General features: G+C 42.8%; 1 protein-coding gene across 1 annotated transcript in view; it reads right to left on the bottom strand.

Moving 5' to 3' along the window:
• The window catches only part of LOC112223157 (NADP-dependent malic enzyme), a 127,701-nt gene that overhangs the window by 16,066 nt on the left and 96,135 nt on the right, over positions 1–15,500 (bottom strand). The gene's annotated exons all lie outside the window — the stretch shown is intronic.

A 15,500-nucleotide genomic window follows, 5' to 3' on the forward strand; every position in this document is an offset into this window, starting at 1 on the left:
TGTTTAGGCCTATGCTGTATGCCTATGTGTGTTTTGTCACATTGTTATAGAATTTGCACTCCTTTGGTAGCAACACAGAAGTTTGCGTACAATCAAAACCTCTCCGCCTCTCCCTTAGAGAACATTCGAGAATGGAAAAAGAGAACATTTGCTATGGAGGAGGACGACTGGTGTTTCAGCGAGGAGATGGACCTGCTAGAGCAGCAGGAGCGAAACTTGAAAAGTTGAAGAGGGAGGAAGACATGTACAGTGCCTTGCGAAAGTATTCGGCCCCCTTGAACTTTGCGAACTTTTGCCACATTTCAGGCTTCAAACATAAAGATATAAAACTGTATTTTTTTTGTGAAGAATCAACAAGTGGGACGACATTTATTGGATATTTCAAACTTTTTTAACAAATCAAAAACTGACAAATTGGGCGTGCAAAATTATTCAGCCCCTTTACTTTCAGTGCAGCAAACTCTCTCCAGAAGTTCAGTGAGGATCTCTGAATGATCCAATGTTGACCTAAATGACTAATGATGATAAATACAATCCACCTGTGTGTAATCAAGTCTCCGTATAAATGCACCTGCACTGTGATAGTCTCAGAGGTCCGTTAAAAGCGCAGAGAGCATCATGAAGAACAAGGAACACACCAGGCAGGTCCGAGATACTGTTGTGAAGAAGTTTAAAGCCGGATTTGGATACCAAAAGATTTCCCAAGCTTTAAACATCCCAAGGAGCACTGTGCAAGCGATAATATTGAAATGGAAGGAGTATCAGACCACTGCAAATCTACCAAGACCTGGCCGTCCCTCTAAACGTTCAGCTCATACAAGGAGAAGACTGATCAGAGATGCAGCCAAGAGGCCCATGATCACTCTGGATGAACTGCAGAGATCTACAGCTGAGGTGGGAGACTCTGTCCATAGGACAACAATCAGTCGTATATTGCACAAATCTGGCTTTTATGGAAGAGTGGCAAGAAGAAAGCCATTTCTTAAAGATATCCATAAAAAGTGTTGTTTAAAGTTTGCCACAAGCCACCTGGGAGACACACCAAACATGTGGAAGAAGGTGCTCTGGTCAGATGAAACCAAAATGAACTTTTTGGCAACAATGCAAAACGTTATGTTTGGCGTAAAAGCAACACAGCTCATCACCCTGAACACACCATCCCCACTGTCAAACATGGTGGTGGCAGCATCATGGTTTGGGCCTGCTTTTCTTCAGCAGGGACAGGGAAGATGGTTAAAATTGATGGGAAGATGGATGGAGCCAAATACAGGACCATTCTGGAAGAAAACCTGATGGAGTCTGCAAAAGACCTGAGACTGGGACGGAGATTTGTCTTCCAACAAGACAATGATCCAAAACATAAAGCAAAATCTACAATGGAATGGTTCAAAAATAAACATATCCAGGTGTTAGAATGGCCAAGTCAAAGTCCAGACCTGAATCCAATCGAGAATCTGTGGAAAGAACTGAAAACTGCTGTTCACAAATGCTCTCCATCCAACCTCACTGAGCTCGAGCTGTTTTGCAAGGAGGAATGGGAAAAAATGTCAGTCTCTCGATGTGCAAAACTGATAGAGACATACCCCAAGCGACTTACAGCTGTAATCGCAGCAAAAGGTGGCGCTACAAAGTATTAACTTAAGGGGGATGAATAATTTTGCACGCCCAATTTTTCAGTTTTTGATTTGTTAAAAAAGTTTGAAATATCCAATAAATGTCGTTCCACTTCATGATTGTGTCCCACTTGTTGTTGATTCTTCACAAAAAAAATACAGTTTTATATCTTTATGTTTGAAGCCTGAAATGTGGCAAAAGGTCGCAAAGTTCAAGGGGGCCGAATACTTTCGCAAGGCACTGTACCAAGAGAGGATAATGGTACAATGCACGGGGAAGCGGCCTGAAAAGAGAGCAAGAAGAGACACAGAAACCAACAATAAGACTAGTTAATCGGGAGAGAAAGAGAATGGATGAAAAGAGAGAGAGATAGCGAGCAGAGGAGTACAAAGGGAGTGACAGAGAAGTTATAGAGGAGGAGAGAACAAGTGTGGAAGAGGTGATAAATGACAGCGAAATTAAACATATGTAAAATGGAAGGAAAGAGAAAGAGGAGAAAAATATAGACAAGGAAGACATGGAAAGCGAGTGACGACAGAGACTATAGTGATAGTGAAGATATTCCGGATTGCAGGAGTGTGGAAATAAACCAAAAAGATTAAGTTAAAAAAAAAAGATGCCCTCCTGTGTGATTGGGAGACCGATCATGAGAATGGTGAATGGACTGATATTGATGATAGTGAGAGTTTTTAAACAAATAAGATGAAGTAAGAGAAAGAGGGTGATGAGGAAAAGAACGTGGATTTCTAGACAGATGACGGTTGCACCAGGGGAGACAAAATCCACGAGACGACAGAAAGAGTGGGACAAGGAAAAGAAAGGAGACAGAGTTTTTGGGAGAAAGAAGAGTGTAATGAAGAATGGACAAACAGTGGGGATAGTGAGACCAAGAAGAGAGCGATGGAAAGAAATGACCATAAAGCAGTGGTTCTCAAAACTCTCCATGGGGACCCTCAACAGTTCCATGGATTTGAACTATCCCACAGATAGCAAACCTGATTCAACTTGTCAATGGATCATCAATTAGTCAATGAGGTGTGCTCATTCAGGGCTACAATAATATTGTTAAATGTCTGGGGTTCCCCGAGGAGTGGTTTGAGAAGAGAAACGATCAAGACCATCCAGTAATGAGTAAAAGTTTAAAAAAGAGGCTCTCGATGACCAAATCACATTTTATTTGTCACATGCGCCGAATACAACAGGTGTCGTAGACCTTACAGTGAAATGCTTACTTACAAGCCCTTAACCAACAATGCTTTAAGAATAAAAATAAGTGTTAAGTAAAAAAAATAAAAAAATAAAAGTAACAAGTCATTAAACAACAGCAGTAAAATAACAAGCGAGGCTATATACAGGGGGTACTGGTACCGGTACAATGTGCGTGGGCACCGGTTAGTCGAGGTAATATGTACATGTAGGTAGAGTAAAAGTGACTATGCATAGATTATAAACACAGAGTAGCAGCAGCGTAAAAGAGGGGTCTGGGTTGCCATTTGATTAGCTGCTCAGGAGTCTTATGGCTCTGGGGTAGAACCTGTTAGGAAGCCTTTTTGACCTCGACTTGGTGCTCCGGTACCGCTTGCAGAGAGAACAGTCTATGTCTAGGGTGGCTGGAGTCTGACAATTTTTAGGGCCTTCCTCTGACACCGCCTGATATAGAGGTCCTGGATGGCAGGAAGCTTGGCCCCAGTGATGTACTTGGCTGTACCCACTACCCTCTGTTGTGCCTTAAGGTCAAAGGCCGAGCAGTTGTCATACCAGGCAGTGATGCAACCAGTCAGGATGCTCTCGATGGTGCAGCTGTAGAACCTTTTAGGATCTGAGGACCCATGCCAAATCTTTTCAGTCTCCTGAGGGGGAATAGGTTTTGTCGTGCCCTCTTCATGACTGTCTTAGTGTGTTTGGACCACGATTGTTTGTTGGTGATGTGGACATCAAGGAACTTGAAGCTCTCAGCCTGTTCCACTACAGCCCCGTCAATGAGCATAGGGGTGTGCTCGGTCCTCCTTTTCCTGTAGTCATCTCCTTTGTCTTGATCACATTGAGGGAGAGGTTGTTGTCCTGGCACCACACGACCAGGTCTCTGACCTCCTCCCTATAGGCCGTCTCATCGTTGTCGGTGATCAGGCTTACCACTGTTGTGTCATCTGCAAACTTGATGATGGTGTTGGAGTCGTGCCTGGCCATGCAATCATGAGTGAACAGGGAGTACAGGAGGGGACTGAGCACACACCCCTGAGGGTCCCCCGTGTTGAGGATCAGCGTGGTGGATGTGTTGTTCCCTACCCTTACCATCTGCGGGCGGCCCATCAGGAAGTCCAGGATCCAGTTGCAGAGGGAGGTGTTTAGTCCCAGGGTCCTTAGCTTAGTGATGAGCTTTGAGGGCACTATGGTGTTGAACGCTGAAATGTAGTCAATGAATAACATTCTCAAATAGGTGTTCCTTTTGTCCAGGTGGGAAAGGGCAGTGTGGAGTGCAATAGCAATTGCATCATCTGTGGATCTGTTGGGGCGGTATGAACATTGGAGTGGGTCTAGGGTTTCTGGGATAGTGGTGTTGATGTGAGCCATGACCAGCCTTTCAAAGCACTTCATGGCTACAGACGTGAGTGCTACGGGTCGGTAGTCATTTAGGCAGGTTTCCTTAGTGTTCTTGGACACATCTTTTGTCTTACTTATTCACCCTGTGAATGGCACACATACACACCGTATCTCAATTGTCTCAAGGTTTAAAAATTCTTCTTTAACCTGTCTCCTCCACTTCATCTACACTGATTTGAAGTGGATTTAACAAGTGACATCAATAAGGGATCATGGCTTTCACCTGGTCAGTCTATGCCATGGAAAGAGCAGTTCTTAATATTATGTACACTCAGTGTATATTTGCTGATGCTATCTGAACTGACAAGAGGCTGCACTCCTCATTGCTCTTTTGGAATCAACGACACGTGGTTCACATTATAGGGGACTGAGGCTTACTGAGTTTTCCCCCCCTCTGGTTGCACATTTAACATGCTGATAGAAATGAGGTAAAACTGATTTAAGTTTCCCTGCATTAAAGTCCCCGGCCACTAGGAGCGCCGCCTCTGGATGAGTGTATTCCTGTTTGCTTATGGCTGTATACAGCTCATTAAGTGCGGCCTTAATCTATTTTACTATCAATTGATTGTAAGTTGGCTAATAGAACCGATGGTAAAGGAAGATTACCCTCTCAGCAACGGATCCTTACAAGGCACCCGGACCGTCATCCACGATACCACCATATTTCCCTCTTGGAAATGATGGGGATGAGGGCCTTGTCGGGTGTCTAGGGTAAATCCTTCCCGTCCGACTCATTGAAGAAGAAGAATTCCTCCAGTACGGGGTGAGTAATCTCTGCCCTGATATCAAAAGGCTATTTTCGGTCGTTAGACACAGTGGCAGAAATATGATGTACAAAATAAGTTACAGATAATGCGAAAAAACATACACAAGAGCACAATTGGTTATGGATCGTAAAACGGCAGCCAACTCCATCAGCGCCAAATTCCCTCCTTGATGGTTGTACTGCTGGCTTTGCTCATTGAGATTTGCAGTACCTGCACTTTTTTGTTTTTGTTTGGATACTTGCAATTGTGTAGTGTTAAGCTCTAAGTGTTAAGTAACAATTCTGATGTCGATGTCTCATTATCATCCGCTCAGATTTCTCCTTCTTCTCTGTAGGGAAACAGACAGTGGCCAAGGCCTCTCCAGCCCAGTAGGTCTATAGGACATCACACCACAAAAGGTAAGAACAAGGTATGACATGACTGGACACCTCTGCCATAGACCTACAGGTAACTGCAAAAATAAAGGAAACACTTGAGTAAATGAGGGATACAAAGTATATTGAAAGCAGGTGCTTCCACACAAGTGTGGCTCCTGAGTTAATTAAGCACTTAACATCCCGTCATATTTAGGATAATGTATTAAAATGTCCAGTTGTACATTATTTTGGCTACCATGTCTAGAAGAAGAGATCTCATTGACTTTGAAAGAAGGGTGTCAAAGGAGCATAGGGGTGTAAAGTGTGTGTGTGTCCCTCAGTCACCAGATCTCAACCCAATTGAACACTTATTGGAGATTCTATAGCACCGCCTGAGTCAGTGTTTTCCACCACCATCAACAAAACACTAAATTAAGGAATTTCTCATGGAAGAATGGTGTCTCATCCAGGGCTCTATAACTCAACAACAAAATAATATAATTGGCAGCACTGGTGCTCACAACTTTAAAAAACGAGGAGCACAAACATAAAATCTAGGAGCACCAAAAGCACCATTAAAATCGATTGAGATATAGCCTATAGGAATTCTAGCTATTTCTGAAGCACATGTGTCCTAGAAACTAATATGTAACCAAGTAAATACATTTGTTTATTATAAATAGCTAAAATGTTGATACAAATACCTGTCATTCATTCATTGTTATGATCATCTCCTGAAGAAGCTATCCCCGTTCCTTTCTTTCTGTGCACCCAAATGTTTGGATATACTGGTAAAGTTACCCGGTTGTTAGCTAACTAGCTATATAGGTATCAAACGGGACTGAACAAGGTGTAAAACAAATGGTCCGCGACATGGTTTATTAATGTAAAATGCGAGTCCCCAAAGAAAGAAAAAATACATTGGTAATATGGGTAAGATGAAACTGTTTGGACTAGAAACAAGCAGTTTTTATTGTAGTAATGGTGCAAGTATGCCGCTAACAAATCTGCGCTTGAGAAACAACGGTACAGCGGAGCCTTATTATTACAACAATTATTCTTTAAAAAAATACAAATATATACATGTGTACTTAGGATTATTGTCCTGTTGGAAGGTGAACCTTCAGTCTGAGGTGAGCACTCTGGAGCAGGTTTTCAGCAAGGATTTTGCTGTACTTTGCTCCATTCATCTTTCCCTCGATCCTGACTAGTCTCCCAGTCCCTGCCGCTAAAAAACATCTCCACAGCATGATGCTGCCACTACCATGCTTCACCGTAGGGATGGTGCCAGGTTTCCTACAGACGTGATACTAGGCATTCAGGACAAATAGTTCAATCTTGGTTTCATCAACCCAAAGAATTTTGCTTCTCATGGTCTGAGAGTCCATTAGGTGCCTTTGGCAAACTCCAAGCTGGCTGTCATGTATCTTTTACTGAGGACTGGCTTCCGTCTGGCCACTCTACCATAAAGGCCTGATTGGTGGAGTGCTACAGAGATGGTTGTGCTTCTGGAAGGTTCTCCCATCTCCACAGAGGAACTCTTGAGCTCTGTCAGAGTGACCAGGGTTATTGGTCACCTCCCTGACCAAGGCCCTTCTCCCCTGATAGCTTAGTTTGGCTGGGCGGCCAGCTCTAGAAAGAGTCTTGGTGGTTCCAAACTTATTCCATTTAAGAATGATGGAGGTCACTGTGTTTTTGGGGGATCTTCAATGCTGGAGAATTGTTTTGGTACCCTTCCCCAGATTTGTGCCTCGACACAATCCTGTCTCTGAGCTCTATGGACAATTCCTTAGACCTCATGGCTTGGATTTTGCCCTGACATGCACGGTCACGTGTGGGACCTTATATACACAGGTGTGTGCCTTTCTAAATCATGTCCAATCAAATTAATTTATCACAGGTGGACTCCAATAAAGTTGTAGAAACATCTCAAGGATGATCAATGGAAACAGGCTGCACCGGAGCTCAATTTAGAATCTCATAGTAAATAAGGTATCGGTTTTTATTTGTAATACATTTGCAAACATTTCTAAAAACATGTTTTCGCTTTCTCATTATGGGGTATTGTGTGTAGATAAATTAGGAAATGTTTTTATTTAATAATAAGGCTGTAACGTAACAAAATGTGGAAAAAGTGAAGGAATCTAAATACTTTCCAAATTCACTGTACATACAGTACCAGTCAAAATTCTGGAAACACCTATTCATTCAAGGTTCTCCTTATTTTTACTATTTCTACATTGTAGAATAATAGTGAGTACATCAACACTATGAAATAACACATATGGAATCATGTAGTAACCAAAAAAGTGTTGAACAAATCAAAATATATTTTAGATTCTTCAAGGTAGCAACGCTTTGCCTTGATGACAGCTTTGCACACTCAACCAGCTTCATGAGGTAGTCACCTGGAATGCATTTCAATTAACAGGTGTGCCTTGTTAAATGTTTATTTGTGGAATTTCTTTCCTTCTTAATGCATTTGAGCTAATCAGTTGTGTTGTGACAAGGTAGGGGTGGTATACAGAAGATATCCCTATTTGGTAAAAGACCAAGTCCATATTATGGCAAGAATAGCTCAAATAAGCAAAGAGAAATGACAGTCCATCATTACTTTAAGACATGAAGGTCAGTCAATGCGGAAAATTTGAATTACTTTGAAAGCTTCTTCAAGTGCATTCGCAAAAAATATCAAGAGCTATGATTAAACTGGCTCTCATGAGGACCACCACAGGAAAGGAAGACACAGAGTTACCTCTGCTGCAGAGGATACGTTCATTAGAGTTACCAGCCTCAGAAATTGCAGCCCAAATAAATACTTCAGAGTTCAAGTAACAGGCACATCTCAACATCAACTGTTCAGAGGAATCAGGCGTTCATGGTCGAATTGCTGCAAAGAAACCACTACTATGTGGGAACTCCTTCAAGAATGCTGGAAAAGCATTCCAGATGAAGCTGGTTGAGAGAATGCCAAGAGTGTGTAAAGCGGTCATCAAGGTAAAGGGTGGCTACTTTAAATAATATAAAATATTTAGATTTTTTAAAACACTTTTTTGGTTACTACATGATTGTGTTATTCCATAGTTTGATGTCTTCACTATTATTCTACAATGTAGAAAATAGTAAAAAAACAAAAAACAACCCTTGAATGAGTAGGTGTGTCCAAACTGTTGACTGGTACTGTATATATTGTATATGGTTGTTTATACAGAGACCTCTATGATTATGTTCTTACATTTATTTTGTTTAATCTTTTCTATACTTATTTCTTAATTCCTCTTATAAATCAAAATGCATTTCTTGCAGTCAAAGGTTTGTGTGTGCGTGCTGTTTGTGTGTCAGACCAAAACTAATGCCGTTTTGAGATAAACATAGATAGGGGTATGATGTGTGCTACAGGCAATTGTGTTGAGTAATATAATTTTTTGTCGACAGCAAGTGTTGCTTCATGATGTTTATTACACACACACTTTTCACTGATATCGGCTACTCTTTTGGCAGATGGACTAGGGGTGGAGTGAACAGTTGAGGCCTCAATCAATGTGATATTTTCCTAGCACTGCTAAAGCCATCTGGGGGACGTCGCCAGCACAACACAGACCTCTTTTTGACACTTTCATTCTTCTGGGATTTACGGCTCACGTGGATAATACACATTCTTACTGGAGGAAATAAGTGTTTTCCCGTGTTGGCAAGTTAAGACTATCACCTTTTGATGGGGTGCTGAGGTTTCTCACTAACTGCCAAACTTTCCCTACAGTGAGTGTAAAGCCATTTGACACACTAAAATGTTTGATACTGGTCTGAAAAAAATCCAAGATGGCTATGAGAGATGACAGGAGATTTCCCATGTGGCGGATCGCTCAGACGCGGCGGTGTTACGTCTGGACTGGCGCGTGGGATAAAAGAGGACAAATTAAAGACCCCAGCTCCTTGAGGCAACTTAATCCTCTCTCATCCCAGGCCAGAAGAAACCTAAACTTGTACCTGGAATCTTTCCGGAAGTGTCTTCTACTTCCAGGTTTGAGGGGGCGACAGAAGAGGAGGCATGAAGCGGGTCTTGTTCCTCTGTGTGCATACCAAGGAGCCGCTGGCCTCCATGAAGAATTTCATGGATAAGAGCACTCTGTCCAAACACAGCTGTCCAAGCAGGATAACTCATACACACACACTGTCCTAAACTTTACATATACCTGTACAGTACACACACAGTACAGTACACACCCTGTACCACACACCCTGTACCACACACCCTGTACCACACACCCTGTACCACACACCCTGTACCACACACCCTGTACCACACACACACACCTGCCAGGGTCAGGCCCTGTTACCTCGGTATTTGTTTCCATCTCCCTGTGTGTGCATCCACATTGGCTGCCTGTTCTTTCTGTGTCCCTGGGGGGCTGAGCCGAGGGGCCTGGGGGGCTGGAAGGCCAGAAAGGCTGAGAACTAAGCCTTCTTAAAAAAGCCCCAGCGTCTCGCCTCCCTCTTTCCTTCTCTCCTCCAGAGAGCAAACATCTCTCAGCGACACACATTATTTCCCAAAATCCCCTCTCCATCATTAAAGACGGAAACACAGTCTGCATTCCTTCTCCCCCTACATCCGTCTGTTTGTCCGATATCCCCTAACCCCATCTACCAAAGAGGTCTAACCCAAAGCTGGCCCCATAACCATGACGATGGACAGACAAAGACGGACGACAGAGTTGTTGGGTTCAAAAGAGGGAATCTTTGCTCATTCAATTATTTGACATGGGGACAAAAACGTGGGGGAAATGGTCGAGAGGCACAGAGGGGCAGAAGTCAAAAATGTTTCAGGCATTGAAATGCACTGTGTGCTGCCCCCTGCACCGACCCTCAATTCATGCAAACCTGAGGAGAGGCCAACTCTCACAGAACCAATTGGATTGAAAAGGAAAGTTCTCCTGTTTAGCATTTGAAAATGGTCTTGCTAGTTTGAGAGGGCTCTTCATCCAAAAGACTAAAGACTTGAACAGTGTCTAGACTCTTGGTGGGCCTTGGTTCCACTGGTTTAAAACATTGTTGACTGATCGGAGTGTTTCTATCTGTATCCTTTTCCAATAGTCTGGCCAGCGACTAAAGGAGAGGGGACACATGTACTGTTTCACAGGAGCCACCTTGGACAAGAACTTGGCCTTAAATCTTATCGGCAGACTCAACAGCCTTGGTTTCTCAAATCACTGCCTCGTCTGGTTCACCAACTACTTCTCAGACAGAGTTCAGTGTGTCAAATCAGAGGGGCTGTTGTCCGGACCTCTGGCAGTCTCTATGGGGGTGCCACAGGGTTCAATTCTTGGACCGACTCTTCTCTCTGTATACATCAGTGATGTCGCTCTTGCTGCTGATGATTATCTGATCCACATCTATGCAGACGACACCATTCTGTATACCTCTGGCCCTTCCTTGGACACTCGGTTAACTAACCTCCAGAGGAGCTTCAATGCATTACAACTCTCCTTCCGTAGCCTCCAACTGCTCTTAAATGCAAGTAAAACTAAATGCATGCTCTTCAACCGATCGCTGCCCGCACCTGCCTGTCCGTCCAGCATCACTACTCTGGACGGTTCTGACTGAGAATATGTGGACAATTACAAATACCTAGGTGTCTGGTTATACTGTAAACTCTCCTTCCAAACTCACATTAAGCATCTCCAATCAAAAATGTAGTCTAGAAATCGGCTTCCTATTTCACAACAAAGCATCCTTCACTCATGCTGCCAAACATTCCCTCGTAAAACTGACCATCCTACCGATCCTTGACTTTGGCGATGTCATTTACAAAATAGCCTCCAACACTTTACTCAGCAAATTGGATGCAGTCTATCACAGTGCCATCCTTTTTGTCACCAAAGCCCCATATACTACCCACCACTGCAACCTGTATGCTCTCGTTGGCTGGCCCTCGCTTCATATTCGTCGCCAAACCCATTGGCTCCAGGTCCTCTATAAGTCTTTGCTAGGAAAAGCCCCACCTTAGCTCACTGGTCACCATAGCAGCACCCACCCGTAGCACGCGTTCCAGCAGGTATATTTCACTGGTCACCCCCAAAGCCTATTCCTCTTTTGGCCGCCTTTCCTTCCAGTTCTCTGCTGCCAATGACTGGAACGAATTTCAAGAATCACTGAAGCTGGAGACTCATATCTCCCTCACTAACTTTAAACATCAGCTGTCAGAGCAGCTCACAGATCATTGCACATGTACATAGCCCATCTGTAAATAGACGATCCAACTACCTCATCCCCATATTGTTATTTTTTTAAAATCTTTTTGCTCCTTTGCACCCCAGTATCTCACTTTCACATTCATCTTCTGCACACCTATCACTCCAGTGTTTAATTGCTAAATACTTCGCCACTACGGCCTATTTATTGCCCTACCTCCCTAATCTTACCTCATTTGCACACACTGTAAATAGATTTTTTTCTATGATGTTATTGACTATACGTTTGTTTATCCCGTGTGTAACTCTGTGTTGTTGTTTGTGTCGCACTGCTTTGCTTTATCTTGGCCAGGGCGCAGTTGTAAATGAGAACTTGTTCTCAACTGGCACACCTGGTTAACCAAAGGTGAAATAAATGAAATAAAAATAAAATGACAAATGCTTGCATGGCCTCTGATGAGCAAAGATATCAAATGATATGAGGCAGTGTGAGCATAACATTAAAAAAAAATCAGCTTCAGAATATGAAGCGGCACCAAATAAGTGTACGGCCCGACTAAGAGCTCTCTCTCTTTCTCTCCCAGACTATAATCATTCATTCACTCAGTTTCCAACCCAATAATCATTTGTTCTCCACCAATCCGGCTCTTTCGGGGGAAAAGCTCTGCCATTCCCTGGAGTTGTCAAGCCACCCGGTTATTAAGGAGTCATGGCTTTCCCCTGCCAGTTGGATGGGCCCCAGACCCTGGTCTCTGCAGAGCTGAACTGGTCTGACATTAAGCAAGGCCACATGTGACCAGGGGTTGTCAGGGACAACTCTGTGTCACCGAAGCCAAAACATCAGCCACTATAGAGACAGAACTGGACTGGACACACTCCAAGCCCTAGGGGAAAGTATAGGCCTCTCCATATCCATCCCCTTATTTATACAGTCATTTACCCATCCCCACAAACCGACAAAATATCCAATATGAGTGTACAAACCTAATGTAGAAAAATATCAAATACCAAACAGCCCTATATCCAGTTACGCATATAAGTCCAGCGAGTCCATCTCTAACCAAACCTTTCCTTCCATGTCAAGCACTGAAAGCACTGGAGACTGGGGTTTGAAAGGGCTAGATTGGTTACATCACTAGGCTGCAGGATATGATGGGTCTGTGTGTGTGTGTGTGTGTGTGTGTGTGTGTGTGTGTGTGTGTGTGTGTGTGAAAGAGAGTGAAGGGAAATGTATGGAAGGGGGTAGTGTGGTCGGATATCTGACCACTTAAGTCAGCACTCAGAAACGGCCTCTACCCACAAACCAGAGGCACATACACCCTCACATTCCAACCAGTGTAAACTGAAGGCTCAGATATTCTGTACAAGCTCAGTAGACCCACACCACCATGTAACAGCATCAGCACGAGGTCAGCTTGAGAATGAACCTGTACTCTTTCGTCTGATGTGTAATATAAACTACAAATATCCATATCGCGATAAATTGACTGAATTGATGCGATAACGATGAATAGAAAGATACGTTTCTAACATTAATGTGCACCAGTTTTTTTTATTTATTATCCTACTACTACTAGTTTGATGGTTGAACCATCAACTGTCCCATTAACAATCACCCATATTAGCAAACTTATTTCATTTCAAACTTCACATTTTTCTATTATAGGCTACTTATCGTAAACAATATCAGAAAAGTGCCTGCAATAAGTGCCCAATAGACATTCATGGTAAATAATGTATTGTATAATTTTGGAATCACTTTTATAGGAAATCAGAATAAAATATGTTTCTAAACACTTCTACAATAATGTGGATGTTACCATGATTACAGATAATCATGAATGAATTGTAAATAACGATGAGAGAGAAAGTTAGAGGCATAAATATCATACCTACCAAAAATGCTAACCTCCCCTTTTTGGTAATGGTGAGAGGTCAGCATGTCTTGGGGGTATGATATTTATGACTCCAACTTTCTCACTCATCATTATTCACAATTCATTCATGATTATCCGTATCATATACAGTTGAAGTCTGAAGTTTACATACACTTAGGTTGGAGTCATTAAAACCCGTTTTTTAACCACTCCACACATTTCTTGTTAACAAACTGTAGTTTTGGCAAGTCAGTTAGGACATCTACTTTGTGCATGACAAGTCATTTTTCCAACTGTTTTTCCAATTGTTTACAGACAGATTATTTTACTTATAATTCACTGTACCACAATTCCAGTGGGTCAGAAGTTTACATACACTAAGTTGACTGTGCCTTTAAACAGCTTGGAAAATTCCAGAAAATGATGTCATGGCTTTAGAAGCTTCTGATTGGCTAATTATATAATTTGAGTCAATTGGAGGTGTATCTCAAGGCCTACCTTCAAATTCTGTGCCTCTTTGCCAAGACCTCAGAAAAAAATGGTATACCTCCACAAGTCTGGTTCATCCTTGGGAGCAATTTCCAAACGGCTGAAAGTACCACGTTCATCTGTACAAACAATACTATGCAAGTATAAACACCATGGGACTACGTAGCTGTCATACCGCCCAGGAAGGAGACACGTTCTGTCTCCTAGAGATGAACGTACTTTGATGCGAAAAGTGCAAATCAATCCCATAACAACAGCAAAGGACCTTGTGAAGATGCTGGAGGAAACAGGTACAAAAGTATCTATATCCACAATAAAACAAGTGTCACGAATCCCGCTTCCTGAGTCTGTGTTTGCCTATGTTTCTGTCCTGGAGTGTGTTTCCGGTGTCCTGGAACGCACCCTGTCTGGTTGCCGGGCGAATTAGCTTGTTGGGAGATCATGTTCACCCGCACCTGTATCCAATCAGTAATCTGCACACCTGTCCTGATCATCACCTCTCCCCTTCAAAAGCTCTGACCTGACATCCATTCCCTGCCGGATCGTTAGCCATGAACAGTATGTTGTGCCATAGTATCAGCCTCAAGTTGGATAGAATTTGTTTTGTTGTTTTTTACATATTGCTTGCCTTAAACTTACCTCTGTTTGTTCTGTCTTCAGTTACTCACCCGGATCATTTACCACATTCCCGCCTGGTCGTCGGAGGATTCCGCTACCCCATTGGATCCACCTATTTACTCCCATCAACTCACCACCGCTGCCCGCTACGCCACCTGGATATATCTACCCATTCACATTCACTTGTAAATAAATACTCACCTTCTTCCTACTCTCCTTGTCCTGGTCTGCTTCTGGGTTCGATTTTGAAAGAACTTGACAAGTCCTATATCAACATAACCTGAAAGGCCGCTCAGCAAGGAAGAAGCCACTGCTCCAAATCAGCCATAAAAAAGCTACGATTACGACTACGATTTGCAACTGTACGTGGGACAAAGATCGTACTTTTTGGAGAAATGTCCTCTGGTCTGATGAAACAAAAATAGAACTGTTTGGCCATAATGACCATTGTTAATTTTGGAGGAAAAAGGGGGAGGCTTGCAAGCCAAAGAATACCATCCCAACCGTGAAACACGGGGTGGCAGCATCATGTTGTGGGGGTGCTTTGCTGCGGGAGGGACTGGTGCACTTCACAATATAGATGGCATCATGAGGCATGAAAATTATGTGGATATATTGAAGCAACCTTCCAAGACATCAGTTAAAGCTTGGTCACAAATGGGTCTTCCAAATAGACAATGACCCCAAGCATACTTCCAAAGTTGTGGCAAATTGGCTTAAGGACAACAAAGTCAAGGTATTGGAGTGGCCATCACAAAGCCCAGACCTCAATCCTATAGAAAATATGTGGGCAGAACTGAAAAAGCGTGTGCGAGCATGGAGGCCTACAAACCTGACTCGGTTACACCAGCTCTGTCAGAAGGAATGGGCCAAAATTTACTCAACTTATTGTGTGAAGCTTGTGGAAGGTTACCTGAAACATTTGACCAAAGTTAAACAATTTAAAGGCAATGCTACCAAATACTAATTGTGTGTATGTAAACTTCTGAC

Source organism: Oncorhynchus tshawytscha, linkage group LG23 (assembly GCF_018296145.1).
Source record: "Oncorhynchus tshawytscha isolate Ot180627B linkage group LG23, Otsh_v2.0, whole genome shotgun sequence".
Taxonomy (NCBI): domain Eukaryota; kingdom Metazoa; phylum Chordata; class Actinopteri; order Salmoniformes; family Salmonidae; genus Oncorhynchus; species Oncorhynchus tshawytscha.